The sequence below is a fragment of the Nannospalax galili genome, unplaced genomic scaffold, assembly GCF_000622305.1.
Source record: "Nannospalax galili isolate Female #2095 unplaced genomic scaffold, S.galili_v1.0 scaffold1331, whole genome shotgun sequence".
Classification (NCBI taxonomy): domain Eukaryota; kingdom Metazoa; phylum Chordata; class Mammalia; order Rodentia; family Spalacidae; genus Nannospalax; species Nannospalax galili.
The window spans coordinates 42,210-57,834 of record NW_008330679.1 but is presented as its reverse complement, the minus strand read 5'-3'; the positions used below and the strand labels follow the sequence as shown (position 1 = coordinate 57,834).

At 37.7% G+C, this 15,625-nt stretch overlaps 1 long non-coding RNA gene across 1 annotated transcript in view; it reads left to right on the top strand.

The window, feature by feature from the left end:
* Nucleotides 1-7,472, top strand: part of LOC115067353 — a 17,064-nt gene extending 9,592 nt beyond the window's left edge. The window contains exons 2-3 of the long non-coding RNA XR_003846773.1: nucleotides 5,079-5,501; nucleotides 6,922-7,472. This is a non-coding gene — a long non-coding RNA (uncharacterized LOC115067353). The remainder of the gene's footprint in view (nucleotides 1-5,078; nucleotides 5,502-6,921) is intronic.
* The last annotated feature ends 8,153 nt before the right edge of the window (nucleotides 7,473-15,625 follow it).

Below are 15,625 nucleotides of genomic sequence, written 5' to 3'. Positions count from 1 at the left end.
GGCCTTTGGAACAGAGGATGTGGCTAAGAGGCCCAAGGACATTGTGAGTTTTAGCCAAGAAACTGGCTACTTTTCTTTGGGGTCTTTTTAGCCTAACTGCCTAGCCAATTCCTACATCCTATTCTTATCACACCATCCTCTGAAGGGGTTAACCAAATTGCCGATAGGGAATTGGGACACAGACAGCTCTGGCTTCTTCCATGCTGAACAGGGACACAGGGTGAGGCAATTGGAGTACCCCTTCAGAGGGTCTATCTGAAAGATTCCCAAATTGCATAACTCTTATCTCTAGGGGGAAAAGAAAGTCCTTGAATCCTGACTAGGAGATGTGAAGGAGAAGTAAAGGCAAGAGTAATTAGCATTCCAAGTTCTAGACAGGGAAGTAGAAAAAAGTCAGAACAGGGCAATTTTCAAATGTTCATATGAGAATCCATTGGAATTTCTTGACAAAGGCTTCCAAAAGCATCCTGCTATTGGGTTTGTCCTCATTTTTCTTTTGTCTTCCAAGGCTAGACTCTAGAATAATGGGTTCAGGATTTGCTTTCAGGTATTTTGATAGTGAGATAACTGAGGGTTTGCTGAGGTGTATGTATGACCTGAGAGTATGCACACTGGAAAGCCTTTACCCAGCATGGGTCAGGAAACAAGGTCAGCTTATTGGGGCCTTAAAAAAAGTCATTTAACTGCCTGAAGTACTAATTATTCAAAAGCAAATGGTTCAATAGGGAGCATTAGCAGTGAGAATTCTAGAAATCACTCCTTTTAACCTTTGCTATCCTGGTTAGCCTTTTCAAAGTAGATAAGGCTCTCAACCCAATAAGCAGGACTGAGAAGAGAATGCCATTCACTGCAGCTGGCTCACTTCCTGCTGGCTCACTCAGGCCTGGGGTCTGAGGTGCTATGTAGGACTGAGTGGATGGCATTTGTTTGAAGGAAGTTATAGTTGAACATTCTCCTACCAAACTGCTTTCTGGAGGCCTGGGGTCTGATAGCACAGCCTGACCCTCCAGGGAGCAGGAGGAATTTTCTGCTTGATATCTTCTTTAAAGGGTAATTCATTATTTTATCTGCTCCCCCCACCCCATTTTGGCCCATCTCTCAAAAATGCTCATTGACCAGAAAAGAAGAGGAAGTGAAGAAAGGGAGAGGGCAGAAAAGAGTAAGAGGAGAAGGACAAAGTGATACTGAAAGGCAAAGAAGGAAAGCGGAGGGAGAAAAGGCAAAGGAAGAGGAGTACATTAGGCCAGAAGAAGAAGAAAGAAAACAAGAGCCTGAGACAATGGTCTGTGCGACTGATACAGTCACAAAGCAAAATGAATTCATGTAGAACTTCCTGGGACCAGAACATGGGTGCTTTTCCTCCCAGTGTGAAGGTGCCTCCTTAGCCTGGGTGACCCCACACCTCCTCCAGCCCCAGCACCTGCAGGGCCAGCACCCAGAGCTTCAACACATGATGTCAGTTTCTGTCACCTAATTCCTGGCTAATGTAAGCCTTTCAAGATCATGACGAGCTTTTGTGAACCCCAAACAATACATAGCAGAGCAATTGCTCAGTTGATTCCTAAGATACCACCACCTGGGGCAAATGCAGACCGGCTGTTGAACAGCTGTCCCACATCAGTCTTCAGTGCCAGAGGTTGAGCAGTGTTATAATTCAACAAGATAAAGATGAACCTCAGAGGCACGGGGTGCACAGTGAGAGCAAAGCCCAGATGAGCCACAGTCCAGGCACTTGGCCTGGGTTTTGTCTTTGTAGTTTTATTATAAATACACTCATATAAAAATAAGTACCACTCTACTTTTGCAAAACACTTTGTAATTTGAGTATATCCCATGCATTGTCTCATTTGATCCCTTTGCATTTAAAACTGTTTAAAAATTAGCTAAATGTCAACTGTATTTATAATCCCCCCCACCCCACTTGGCCTACATATTTTGCAGAAACATCATCTGTTGCTTCCTTATAAATGTAGTCCAGGAAAACATTTTTCTTTGCATTTCTCTTCCCTCTGTCTCTTGTAAATCCACCTTTTCCCTCCTCTGGCTACTTTTCTTGATACCATAATTATGGGTTTTTGCAATTTTGCTTTTGTGTCTGCATCTCAGAGAGTGCAATCCTTTGTTCCCTTCCCATTTGTTCTTTGCACCTGTGTCTTGCCCCTTTACCTCCTCCTATGTCAGCATATCCAAGTGTCACCAAGCTCCTCAGGGACAATGAGGCACCAGTCTAAAGCATGGTCTCGCCACCTCCTCTTTGTAACCCTTTCCTTACATCATCCTTCTGTGTCCCATATTATTGACATGCAGCTAGCTTGTGCTTTACCTAAAATTGAGAGTGACTGAGCCCCTCTGAGGCCAGGTTGCCACAACTGAAACGTCAGGGTACAGTTCAGCCAACTTCATGGACTTGTGGGTAAGAGTTAGAGAGGAGGCTTTGGGTATAGCTCAGTTGGCTTGACTAGCATTCATGAAGCCTGGGTTTGATCCCTAGTACTGCATAAACCAAGTGTAGTGGTGCTTCTCTGTAATCCCAGCAGTGGAGTCAGGAGGATCAGAAGGTCAAGATCATTCCCAGCTACATAGTGTGTTTGAGGTGAGCCCAGGCTACAGGAAAACCTGTCTCAAAAACAAAAAGTCATTCTTGCTCCAACTGGTTATATAAAAATTTGAAGTATGAACTGGGGTACAAGCAGACTGTGAAGATCAGACAGGGTAGAGTGAAAGTGGTTATACTCCCCAACTGCCCAGCTTTGAGGATGTTGGAACTAGACTATTATACTATATTGGTCCAAATTACAGTCCATCACTACAGAGGTAATGCTATTGAATTGAACACAACAATTAGGAAATATTATAGAGTGTGTACCCTGGATCCAAGTGATTCTGATTATTAGAAACCAGTCAGAACAGACTAGAGAAAAACAAGCATGAAAATTATTTTTTAATATACTTGCCAGAGCTTGTTTTAAAAATAGAGAGAGGGATGCATGGATGCCATAGAGCCTTGTGTCCAGTATGGAAAAATACTCATGGGTTCTATCTCCCATCTCTCCTTTGCATACTTTCACCTCCTAAGAATCATAAGACGAACTTGGCTGTGTAAAGACAAGACCCTACAAGTCGTCTCAGTCTTTGCCCCTTTGAACTAGATACCCAACTTTGTCTCATTTAGCACTTGCCCAAAATGGAATGATAAAAGTCTAATGCACTCATCAATCAATGTGGTTGTCAGGATCAAATGGAAGGAATGTAAAAGTGCCTTGTAGACTAGGAGATAGACCAACACACCCTCTAACAGTCAGACATCCCCTGGAAGGGACTGTGTGGTCCTGCTTCATCTTAAAATTCCATGTACTTTCTTAAAGATTTTTTTTTGGTCTTTTTGAGACAGGGTCTCCCTGTAGCCCCAGCTGTCCTGGAACTCACTATGTAGACCAGGCTGGCCTTGAACTCACAGAGATCTACCTGCCTCTGCCTCCCAAGTGCTGGGATTAAAGGCATGTGCCACCACGCCAGGCCTTAAAGATATTTTTTAAAGCAGTAAAATATACACATGAAAGTTAACATCTTAACCATTTTTAGTGTACAGCTGGGTTATATTAAGTATATTCATAATACTCTATAACCAGTTTACAGAACATTTTCATCTTGCAAAACTGAATTAAATATGTTTAATCTGTACAAAACCAGCATGTAAGTTAGCTGTTTTCCTTTTGAAATTTTCTTTTTCAGCTTTCTAAGAATGAGGCAGGTCATTGAGACTGGGACACCCGGCAGATTGTTGTTTGAGTTACCCAGTGATGGGCACGTGGGTTTCCTTTGTGCCATTCAGACCTATTTTCTCCCCAGGAAAATGCTCCTTTCCTGATGGAACTGCATTACAGTAGAACTAGAGTTGGCTTCCAGGATTCCTATTCTGCATTTTCACTATAAAAACATACTCTTACAACCCTTAAATGGTGAAAATAGCTCATGGTTCAAAGGGAAGAAACATCATAGTCTGTGTCTACTTATAAGAATCACACGTAACCCCTTTAACTTCTGATGTCCTTTTGTACCATTTCATTTTCTCTTGCTATAATTAAATGCCTGAAGTTGAGTGCTTATAAAGAAAAAAACAACCTATTTAGCTCATAGTTTTGGAGGCTAAAAATCCAAACAACAAGGGCCTCCATGATTCCATTACATGGTGGCAGATGGCATCACAGTGGGACCTTGTATGAAGAGAGTATAGTGTAGTTATTTCTTCTAAAATGAAACTTTCCCCTCTGGAAGGAAACTCTTTAAGACTCAGGAAACACAGAACTTGCAAGGCTCAGGAAGTAGAAAAAGCTTGCAAACCTTAAGAAATTCCTGAGACAAGACTCATAAAGCTCTTTCCCAAGGTTGTGTAAGTAGGAACACTTGCTAGGACGCTTTGGTGCCTGCAATGTCATCCAGGGTAGAGATGAAGCATTGTGAATTGTCACCCACTGTCACCAATAAACTCACTGGTTCTAGTCACTAAGCTAGACTTGGGTGGAACCATTACTTTGATCTGTTATTGGTGTCTTGTTTGGGGTGAGTAGATGCTTATTCACGTCTCTGTAGGAAAAGTCATGTAACAAGAGACACATGTGAGACAGGAAACCAGAGAGTGATGCAGGGACTAGTTGTGCTCTTTTTTTAAAAACTCCCTTTGCTTGTTTTCGTTTATTTTTTGTTTGCTTTGATTTAGTGTTTTGGTGTGTGTGTGTTTGTGTGTGACATTTACAGAGGCTATTTTAAGTTTCTGGTTGTTTGGGTTTGGTTCTTTTGTTTTGTTGTGGTTTTTTGAGACAGGGTCTCCCGCTAGCCCCAGCTATTCTGGAACTTAGTATGTAGAATAGGCTGGTCTCAATCTCAAAGCCTCCCAAGTGATAAAAGATATGTATCACCACACCCAGCCCTTATCTTAAGGTGTTTTTAAAAAATTGTATTAATTCTTTGGGAATTTCAGACAATGTATTTTGATCATATTTACTCTCCACTCCACCCTCAACTCCTCCCAGATCCACTCCCCACTTCTCACCTCTTCCCTCTTATTTTTCCTTTCTTAGTGACCCATCAATTCCAACTTGTACTGCTCATATACTACGAGGTTTGGGGACATCTACTGGAGCATGGTTGACCTACCAGAAGCCACATCCTTAAAGAAAACTGAATCTCCCTCCCCCATCAGCCATCAATTATCCATAGGTCCTCAGGGGTAGGGGGCTCATGAATGCCTTCCCACTCCATACCAGAATGTCAATCGGCTTGATCTTGTGCAGATCTTGTGCAGGCAGCAACAGCAGCTGTGAGTTCATGAGAGTATCCTGTCTTGAACAGAAGACACTGTTGCTTCAGTCTTCCCTGACCTCTGGCTCTTACAATGTTCTCAACCACTCTTGCATGGTGGCCCCTAAGCCTAGGGGAGGGGTGTGATGTAGGTACCCCATTTATGGCTGAGCATCCTGCTGATCTCTGCACTTTGATCAGTTGTGAGTATCTCTACTAACTGCCATCCACTGTACAAAGAAAAGTTCTCTGATGAGGTTGGAGAGCTACACTAATCTATGGGTAAAGAGATACAAATTTATAAGTCAGTTTGATTAGCATCAAAGGCTAGTGGAAAGCACCTTTCTTCACTAGCCTGATGTGCTCCCCACTTGAGTGGTGATGTCTGCCATGGTCATTTGTGGGATTGTCTGTACCTGTCTCCATTACGTTCCCTCATCTCTCTCTCTGTTTTCTAATTCAGAGCTTCTTAAATTGAAGGTTGTGACCCATATGGGGTGGTATAACTGAATATGCAGGGGTCATGAAAATTTGGCAACAGGAAATAGTTTCTAAATATGCAATAACCATAAAGTCAAACGTAATAAAGCCACGGTGTTTCTGGTAGGGCTATGTTGCATGGTTTGGCTTCACTGCAGCCTGGATTCTGAACACACAGCATGCATACTTTGCACTGTGTATGTTCTTAGTGACACAGTACCAGCACATGCTGTCTGAAACAGCTTGGCTCAGATTTGGGACAAGTGTATGCCTCCCCTTTCCCTTTTTGAGGCAATCAATGTTTTATTGTACACACAAAGTTTTCTGTTCTTAAGGAATCACAGTGATTTAATTACAGAAATAGACTTTTAATATTTTTCTACTGTCATTCCTCAGCATCTAAGTATCAAATTAGTATATTATTGGATTGTATTGTGTTTGAATGTTTCAATATAAAAATTGTTGTGTGAATAAGATGTTGACTTGAGTTTTACCAAAAATGATTAAATAGCCAGGCATGGTGATGTGTGCCTTTGGGAGGCAGAGGCAGGCAGATCTCTGTGAGTTCAAGATCAGCCTGGTCTACATAGTAAGTTCTGGTCCAGTTGGGGCTACAGGGAGAACTTGTCTCAAAAGAGCTAGGTAAAGGCAAAAGATACATGGAGGTAAAGGCAAAGAAACAACACGAAAGGGAGATAGGAGGGAAGAGATGCAACCTGAGGGAGGTGAAAAATTGAGAGTAATAGGGAGAAGAGGAGGGAGGGTCATGCAAGGGACTGTGGTGTGGGGGAGAGAGGGAAGTCAGGAACAGAAAGAGGAAAGATGGCGGGAGTCAGGAGGTATTGGGGGAAAGGTAGGAATAATGGGATATTGTGACTAGGAAGGGAGGGAGGAGGGAGGCCAGATGGGAGAAAAAAGAGTAGAGATGAATGAATCTTGCCGGGGGGGGGGGGGCTAGGAAACCTAGAGGGAAAAGCAATTCCCTAAAAACTCTGTGAGAAATGCACATAGTGTCTGAACATTAATGTATATGTATACCTAGGAGCTGCTTGGAAGGGAATGCAGTACGAGATAGAAGAGACCTCCCTTAGAGCTAATAACATGCCGTACAGCACTCATCAAAGAAACTTCTTTTTGCAACAGATGGAGGCTACTGCAGAGTTGCACATCTGGTCAGGCATGGAGAACATGCACCTGGGAGATACCCAGTATCAGGTGACATATCTACAGTGGAATTCCTACAGCCAAGGCTCATGGAACATAGCAGAATAAGCGGTAGAGAGAAGGCTAATGCACCCCTCAACTCTCATCAGTGAAGCTTTCATGTACATCAGAGTGTATCACACACAGAAATCCTCAACTGGCCAACTTTTGGAGAATAAGAGACTGTAGAGTATAGGATGGGACCCCTATATGGAAGCTCACCCACCCACGGCTCAGGGACCATTGCAGAAGAGAAGGAGTAAAGACTGTAAGAGCCAGGGCTGGTTTGTGAAAGGTTGAAGTGGAGGCTTCCAGGTCAGTGGAGGCTTGCTCATGTGCACCTGCGGTAGCAGTGACATCCAATGTGAGACCCATGTCAGCTCAATTAAACAAGGGCCCAAAGGGGAGGTGAGAAATGGGTGGCAGATCAGCACTGGATCGAGAACTATTTGAGACTGTTTGCTGCTGGGTGAGGGAGACTATGACTTACATACGACCACTGGATGGGCTGACTAAACTCCAATGGGTGCATTTACATTGAAGGACATTTGGGTACAAACATTTGAATGAATAGGACATAGGATGTATGGCAGAGTGCATAGGGTTCAGTGGGGGGGTATGGCTGGATGAGGAGGTCTGGATGTGAGTGGGAAATAGTGTATGAAACTTTAAAAACTCAATAAGAAAATTTAAAGAGACCAAGAAAAATTATTTGGCTTGGGATCAGGATACAATTTAGAGCATTTTCTGAAATAGCCCTAAACATACCTGTGCCACTTTGTATTATGTATTTATGCAAAGTAGCAATCTTAGCATTGACAATTATAAGATCAAAATATTGTTCAACTCTGAAAAACACCAAAGATGCTCTATATCCTATAGTATTAAATATTTAGCCAAGAATTCATTATTTATGTAAATACAAACACATCTATCTCATTAATATACAAATTTGCTTTTGTTTTTAGTAAATGGTAAAATTGTATGTATACCAAAGACTCATTTAAAAATGCATTTTTTTATGATCTATTATCAATAAATATTTGATTTGGATACGTACTTGATGTACTTGAATACCTGGGGTCATGTAAAAATTGCTCAGGTGAAAAGGGGCTACGAGGGGCTAAAGTCCAAGAAGCCTTGCTCTAACGGATTCATAACTGGTCAAACTGCCGAGAATAATTTCATGCTCAGTCCTAAATGGGACATCTGTATCAACCTCCCACCCCAAGGCTTGAGGAATATTGAGGAAGAAAGGGGGTATGGAAAGAAAGGAAGAACCAGAGGATGTGGAGGAGTGCTATGGAGTGCTATCTTCTGGACATGACAAGACCATTGCACTTATGAACTCACTGAAGCCATGGTTACCTACACAAGATCAAGTCAACAGGACCAGTCAACATGCTAAAAGGCAGACAGACTAATTGGACTCACTGGGTTATTAAAAAAAGAGAGGACATGAAAGGCAAAGAGAGATATGCTGGGGGGCTCCTGGGTAGAGTCGGAGTGGAAAGTTGGAATGCATATCAAGATGCATTGTTTACATGTTTGAAATTGTCAAAGAATACATTAAAACATTCTATTTTAAAACTAGGCCTTTCTCTAAAGTATCTAGAGCTATTGTTCTTTTTCCTTGATTAATGCTTTGTCTGTACTCATCTCTGAGACCCTGTTTGTGGAAGCTTTTGTCATTTGTACTTTGATTTTTGCTATTTCTGTTTTATTCTCTTCACCTTTATATGGGGGGAAATGGTCTGCATTGATCACTTCTGTGAAAGGGAGAGCTATTCTGTTATTTAAAGCCCTTGGCTCAGTGCCTCCCTTTGAGCATTTTTAACACGTCCTACTTCTACATGCCATCTTGAAAGAGGAGAGACTGCTCTACCTTTAATGATCCTCTTAATAATTTTAATTTCTTCTTGCTTCAATAGAAATTTGCATAGTTTCTACTTGATCTTGCCAAGTTTCCAAAATTGTGAGAATTCTCCTTTGATCAGAACAGAAAATCTTGGTCAATTCTTTACTCCAAAAACCTATGAGACACTAGGTCAGACATTTAACCTTGTATGCCCTGGGTTCCTCATTTCCGCACAAAGCACACAAAGATAAATATACTTTACCCAATGGTCAAATGCTGGATAAGATCATTTTTAACATCATTATTGCTTTAACACCTGGACTTCCTGATCAGAAAGAGATGTTTCATAACAATCTCCAGTTCACACATAGTTTGTCCTTTTTATTAGCCTATTTCTCCATTACCTTTTGCAAATTTTAAATCAGATTATTGGGATAAAAAACATCTGTGTTCCATGTTATAATTTTAAACAACTTCACATGCATTAAATGGGTTGGCTTCATTGCTGGTGTACATAACTAAACAACCTTGACTCCTTGCCTTTAATCTGAGCACTCGGGAGGCAGATGCAGGCGGATGTCTGAGTTCAAGTCCAGCCTGGTCTACATAGTGAGTTCCAGGCCAGCTGGGGCTACAGAGAGACCCTGTCTCAAAAAGACAAAAAAAAAAAATCCCACATGCAGTAAACTGTGCAATATCTCCCACCATCCCTACATTTCTCCCTATAATATGTATATATTTTTAAACCAGGGACTCCTTGAAAAGTTTGTGTATTTAACTTTACCTTTTTCCTTTTTAAAGTTTTCTAGTATTTTTAAAAAATTTAAGTTAGCATGCAAAGTAATGAGTTTCATTACGGCACTTCATACATCGTATCACTGTACTTTGTTAATATACATCACCCTTCCCCACTGCCCCCATTCCTCCTTCCCCACCGTTGTGGTCTCCTGTGTCCCTACAGCATAGTATCCCTTTCACTTTTGTGTCATATGTGTTTCATTACTCTGTTTTCCTCTCTCTCTGTCTCTCTCTGTCTCTCTCTCTCTCTCTCTCACTCGCTCTCGCTCTCTTGCTCCCCCCCCCCACTTAAATGTAGAGTTCACCTATGAAAGAACACATGGTATTTCTCTTTTCCGAGCCTGGCTAATTTTGCTTAACATAATGATCTCCAGGTGCATTCAGTTTCCTGTAAAGGTCATGATTTCATTTTCTTTTATGACCGAATAAAATTGCATTGTGTCTGTGTACCACTTTTTCTTTGATCCATTCATCTGTTGGTGCACATGTAGGCTGGTTCTATTTCTTAGCTATTGTAAATAGTGCATAGACCCAGGACTGGTATAGCTGGATAATATGGTAGTTCTGTTTCTAGTTTTTGGAGGAATCTCCACATTGACTTCCATAGTGGCTGCACCAGTTTACATTCCCACCAGTAATCAACAGGGGTTCTTCTTTCCCAATGACAATGCATTGATTTAGCCACTGCACTAACCACTTGTAGTAGAGTGTGCACCAAAGGAATATTAGTTATGACATAAATATTTAGCAATAAAAGAATAGATAATTATATATTTACCTGATAAAATGGTATGTAACCATTAAAATTATGCTCCCAGATTTATTTCTTGTTACCTGCATGGCAAGATATTCCTGAGCTGTTGGCTATTTGAGGAAACTTACTGCAAAATGGAGTGGTGATTATCCCATATTTGGTTTCTAAAAAAGCGGACGAAACCAGTTGTTTTTCTACACATTGAAAAGCTGTCAGTGTTTGATAATCATCTTTTGTTTTGTAGGACTGGGAGTATTTTTAATATTATCTAACTTTTTATAATGATCCTCTATTAGGCTTTAGCAATACAATTAAAATTAAGATACTATAAAATAAGAAAAAGGAGATTCATGTTGAGCAGAAAAGTCTTTTATGTAAATTTAAAAAAAGAGATTTGAAGCCAGGCATGGTGACATAGGCCTGTAATCCCAGCACTTGGGAGGCAGAGACAGGAGGATCTCTGTGAGACTGAGGCCATCCTAGTCTACATAGTGAGTTCCAGGTCAACTGGGTCTACAGGGAGACCCTGTCTCAAAACGATCAAAAATAATTTTGATATTATTGAAATTAGTTGAGCTCATTTGCTTTTTAGTTTGTGTCAGATGACATATATAATATATATGTATGTTATTGTATGTGTTGATGAAAAAGTATGGCTCTCAACTCAAAGGGGATAAGAGATAGTTTATTCTGGAGCCAAATATCAGTAACCATGGCCCAGGAACACAGATTCAGGTTACCCCAAATTCCATGTTCCAGTGTGATAACCGTTTCATTATGTTTTTATAGTAACAGAACAAAGAAAAGTCATAAATCAAGTCACTTATCAAATACATTGTTGGATACATTTAATAGGCAGGTCATAGCAAAGTGGGGACAGGGGGCGGGTGGTGGTGGTAGAGTTCCAACTATAGGTCTCAGATGGTATCTGACGGCATTCTTAGTTTTTTGATTGGTGGGACCTGGTGGTCTGCTAAGTTAATACATTACAAAAGGTTTCTATCTGTTAGTCACGGGATGTTAGGTCAGAAACAGAGATGGTCAAAGAAATGGCTATTTAAGAGCTAAAGGTAGCCTGAGATAAGTGGTAATTAGGCTCTGGACCTGCAACATTCCAGACTCTCCACAATCTCTGGAGCACTAATCAGTTGGTCAGCCTTTCAGGAAATTCAGTCCAAGATGCAGGATTTTCTGGGAACGTTTTCATTCACAGTTCCCTCTTTTGGCCAAGCATTACATTTTGTGCATGCAAAGGCCACAAATTATTTATTACCATGTCGTCGTTAAGGAGGCTCATTCCTAGAATCTGATGTAGATGAGGCTCTGGAGCAGATGAGAGAACAGTCTTCAGGAGAGAGGAGCAGCTGGCTGTGAAAGCCAATAAGAAAGAAATTCCTGGATCATATCGAAACTATTACCCACCATGATCTGGATCTTTTTTCTTTTCTTTTGTCCTCTGTATCTGATATAACATTTGTGTGTGACAGATAATGGAATGATTATACCTAAATTCAAATAATCAAGAGCATTGCTCAGTCTAATGGAGTAAATGTAACAGATAAAGGCAACAACATTAAAATAAAAATGAGATTGACTATGTTTTCCCCATTGTTATCTGTATTCTATGAATTATTTTATTTATATTTGGAATGTTTAAGCAAATCTATTGTTTTCTAATATTTGTTTTTTCTTTGGATCAGTTAGACCTTATGGAGTGGCTAGCTCTAACTCTAATAGTTCTTATCTGTGGATAATGACTTGATCTGTTTTATTATATTGGTATCATACCAGATTTAGTTTAAGACATATTATAGAAAAAAATAACACAACAATATAGTAGTCTTTAAACTTTCTTCTAACAAGAATCTTCATTTACATAAAAATATTAATAACATTAATAGAAACAAGAGATCAATCTGGTTAGAAAATCAGAATTTTATAGGCCTTGAAAGTTTGACCAACTGCTTTTTATTTTAATGATTAGAAATGGAAACGAGACTCTAGAAGGAGTCATTGTAGTATTGTACATTTCCTTAGTAAAATATCGATATTGCTTAATTATTTTTATCCCAGCTAAGTGTACTATATAAGGTACCTTAGATGCTCATTTAATCAAGGAACATCAGTACTTAAACTATGAAATATCATGAATATTGTTGTTATTAGAGTGATGTCTTGTATGATTTGGATAAGAATAATTAACCCAATCTTTACTACATTATAGGACCCTTTTAGTCTAATTGGTTGGATTCTGTTAAAATACACATACTTTGTATATAATACACTAATATAACATAATAGTTATAAATTTGAATTTGAAAACTGGACTTTTTATCCAAATTATACTGAATAATTAGAAAAATACATATATTTTTACAAAGAGTAAACACTTAAATTTTTTAAACATGAAAACTGTAGTTGATTAAGGTAAGAGTTCTGGGTAAGCAAATAAAATCATAAAAAACATGATTAATGAAAGGAAATAATATCATCATTTATGACTTAGTTTAAACAAAAATTCACATTATTTTATCATTTAGGAATATACCAAGTGAAATATTAAATATCAGAAACAATTAAATAGATAACTATAAAAGAGTTTAAGGAACAAAAAAAAAAAGAAAGAAAGAAATGTTTAGTTACTTGGGGGTACTGGATTGTCAGTTAATTGAAGATGTCCCACTCAACATTTCTGAAATCCACATGGATGGGTTCTTAGATGAAGTTGGTGCATGAGATTCTTAAAGCTCACCTCCTTGAATTTTGTAGTACAGGAACAGGTTAGATGTACCTAGACACAGTCTTTTCTCTCCAGGTGAATGGAGTGCTTGATGTGATGTCCCTTTTTTAAGTTGATGAAATTCTCTGGTTTTCTTTGTCCTTCAAGGAGGACTCTGCAACCAGTTCTGAACTTTTAGTAATCATATTTAAGAGTCCTCGTTTTTCTAAGAAAATTAACATTTAATAAAATTTTTTTGTTGTAACTAATAGTAAAGTGTTAATTTTACCACAAGGTATTGAATTTTGACCTTAAAATTTTATTAATCTTTATATTATAATTAACTATATAATCCTGTCATCTACTTTCTTTAAGTTTAATTTTCTTAATCTTTGTTATAACAAACTTTAATCTCTTAACATTATTTCTACTTATGTTTTAGAACAATTCCTTTTAATACAAAAGCAATTTTGCCAGAAATATATTTCATACCTCTAATTTTTCAATTTACATTTTATTTACCTTGGTTGCTGTTTTTTTTAATAAAAAATTTAGAAAACATTTAATAAGATAATTTGAAATGGGAATCCAGAAGGCTATATTTAAAACATAGGAAATATATATATGGTATCTTAAATATCTAACAGTAATAAGGGCAAGTAAAACATATTAATAGTCTTGTTTTTTTCTTAACCAATTTAAAGTATTTATTAAAGATGTCATTATAACAGGCACTTTGAAATTATTTTTGTTAAAAAGCATTCACTTATTTTTAGGGTTTGAGGCATCCAGAAGATAAAATTTTGGCATTTAACTTTATTTTCCATCTGTTTACCTTTATAGTAATTATGTTAATCATTTAACAAGTGTTTTGCTAAACTATATTTTTAAAATTAAAAGCAGAGATGAACAATTATCTCAAATATATTATTATAATGTAACACAGTAAGATTAGCTATAAACTTTAAGATGTTGTAAATTTGAAGCAGGTATTTTTAAATGACCAATTTTCTTTTTAAATGTTTAGAGCTGTTTTTACATAGGGTTGGCAAAAATATATACCTTGTCAAACCTGTCGGTTGACTTTAAAGAGGCAGTAGTAATAAAAAAAAAAAAGTCCTAAAATGCTTCTATTTATAAATGCGTAACATATATACAAAATACATCTAAAAGAAGAGATAAGTGATCTTTCTTACTCCTTGGCATAAAGAGTTTAGCATATTAGAAGAGAAAGTTTTAGAATCAGAATTGAGACAAGGATAAGGTGATAACATCTTGACCAGTCTTTAGTATATCTTGTCTTAAAAAGATCCTTTAAATATTTAAACTTAAAAACTCATGTTAAGATCTAGATTTAAAAGATCTAGGATCATTAGTCACTTCTACTTGTTTTGCCAAAGTGGTCACATTGATTTAATACCCTCAATTGACATATTGGACAGGTGGCCAAGCTAACTTATTCTGTTGGAGTTGGGAGCTCATCCTTTAAAATTTTAGTTTTACTGTGAGCCAAAAGAAGTTGGACTAAGTTAACAACATCAATTTTTATGAGCACTGACTTATAAGCCAATTTGATAGCAAGTAAAATATATGTTTTTTAAACATAAGCTCGTATAGACAATGGATTCACATGTAGTTATATATAACACATTTTTAGCATTCAAGATCTATTCTTTGTTGAGACTGTTTCCTGTAATTTTCATTATGAAAAAAAACTTAACATAAAGATCTTTAGAAAACATATATGTTCATTGTTTTACATGTAATCTAGCTTTAATTATTTAATAGTTTCATACTAAGAATATTTTTGAAAGAGAAATTATTGTTTCCTCTGACTTACATAATTGAAATAAAAATTAATATGTTTATATATTTATTTAGAACCTGTTTTGGAAGGAAATTCTAATCAAAATCTATGTTTATAACTTTAGATCTGTTAGCTTACTGAAATATTTATCTTAAAATTTTAATGAATATCATTTTGTATAAACAATTAACATTTAAAGATTCTTGTGAAACCCTTAACAGACCCAAAGATATTGTTTAATAGGTTTTTAGATCTTGTGAGTACTTAAGTTTATAAGGCAGTATGTATTTATCAGGTCTTTTAATACATTAGCAAAATATATTTATAAACTGGCACATGTGCATTTTAATCTGGCATGCCAAAAATAAAAATAATAATTCTTGTGTACAATAAAAATAATGAGAAAGGAAAAAAACTGAAGTGGGTACAGTATTTTAAAAAATTGTCTTGATACAAACAACACATGAAAGCAATTATCATAGACACACATAACACAGTTCCGTGAAATCTAGGTACAGATGAGAAGAGTAGGAGGCAGAAAGCTTCTATCACTAGCTCTTTAATATGTAAAAAAATGCTTATTGGCCTAAAAGAAAGGGTGAAGGTTGCCATGTAGCCTTAAGGTAATATCTCTTTCCCTTTTTAAGTGCTAAATAACTGAAGGGTTTTATAAACAAAACCCGAGATCTAAGAATCCTACCAATACCT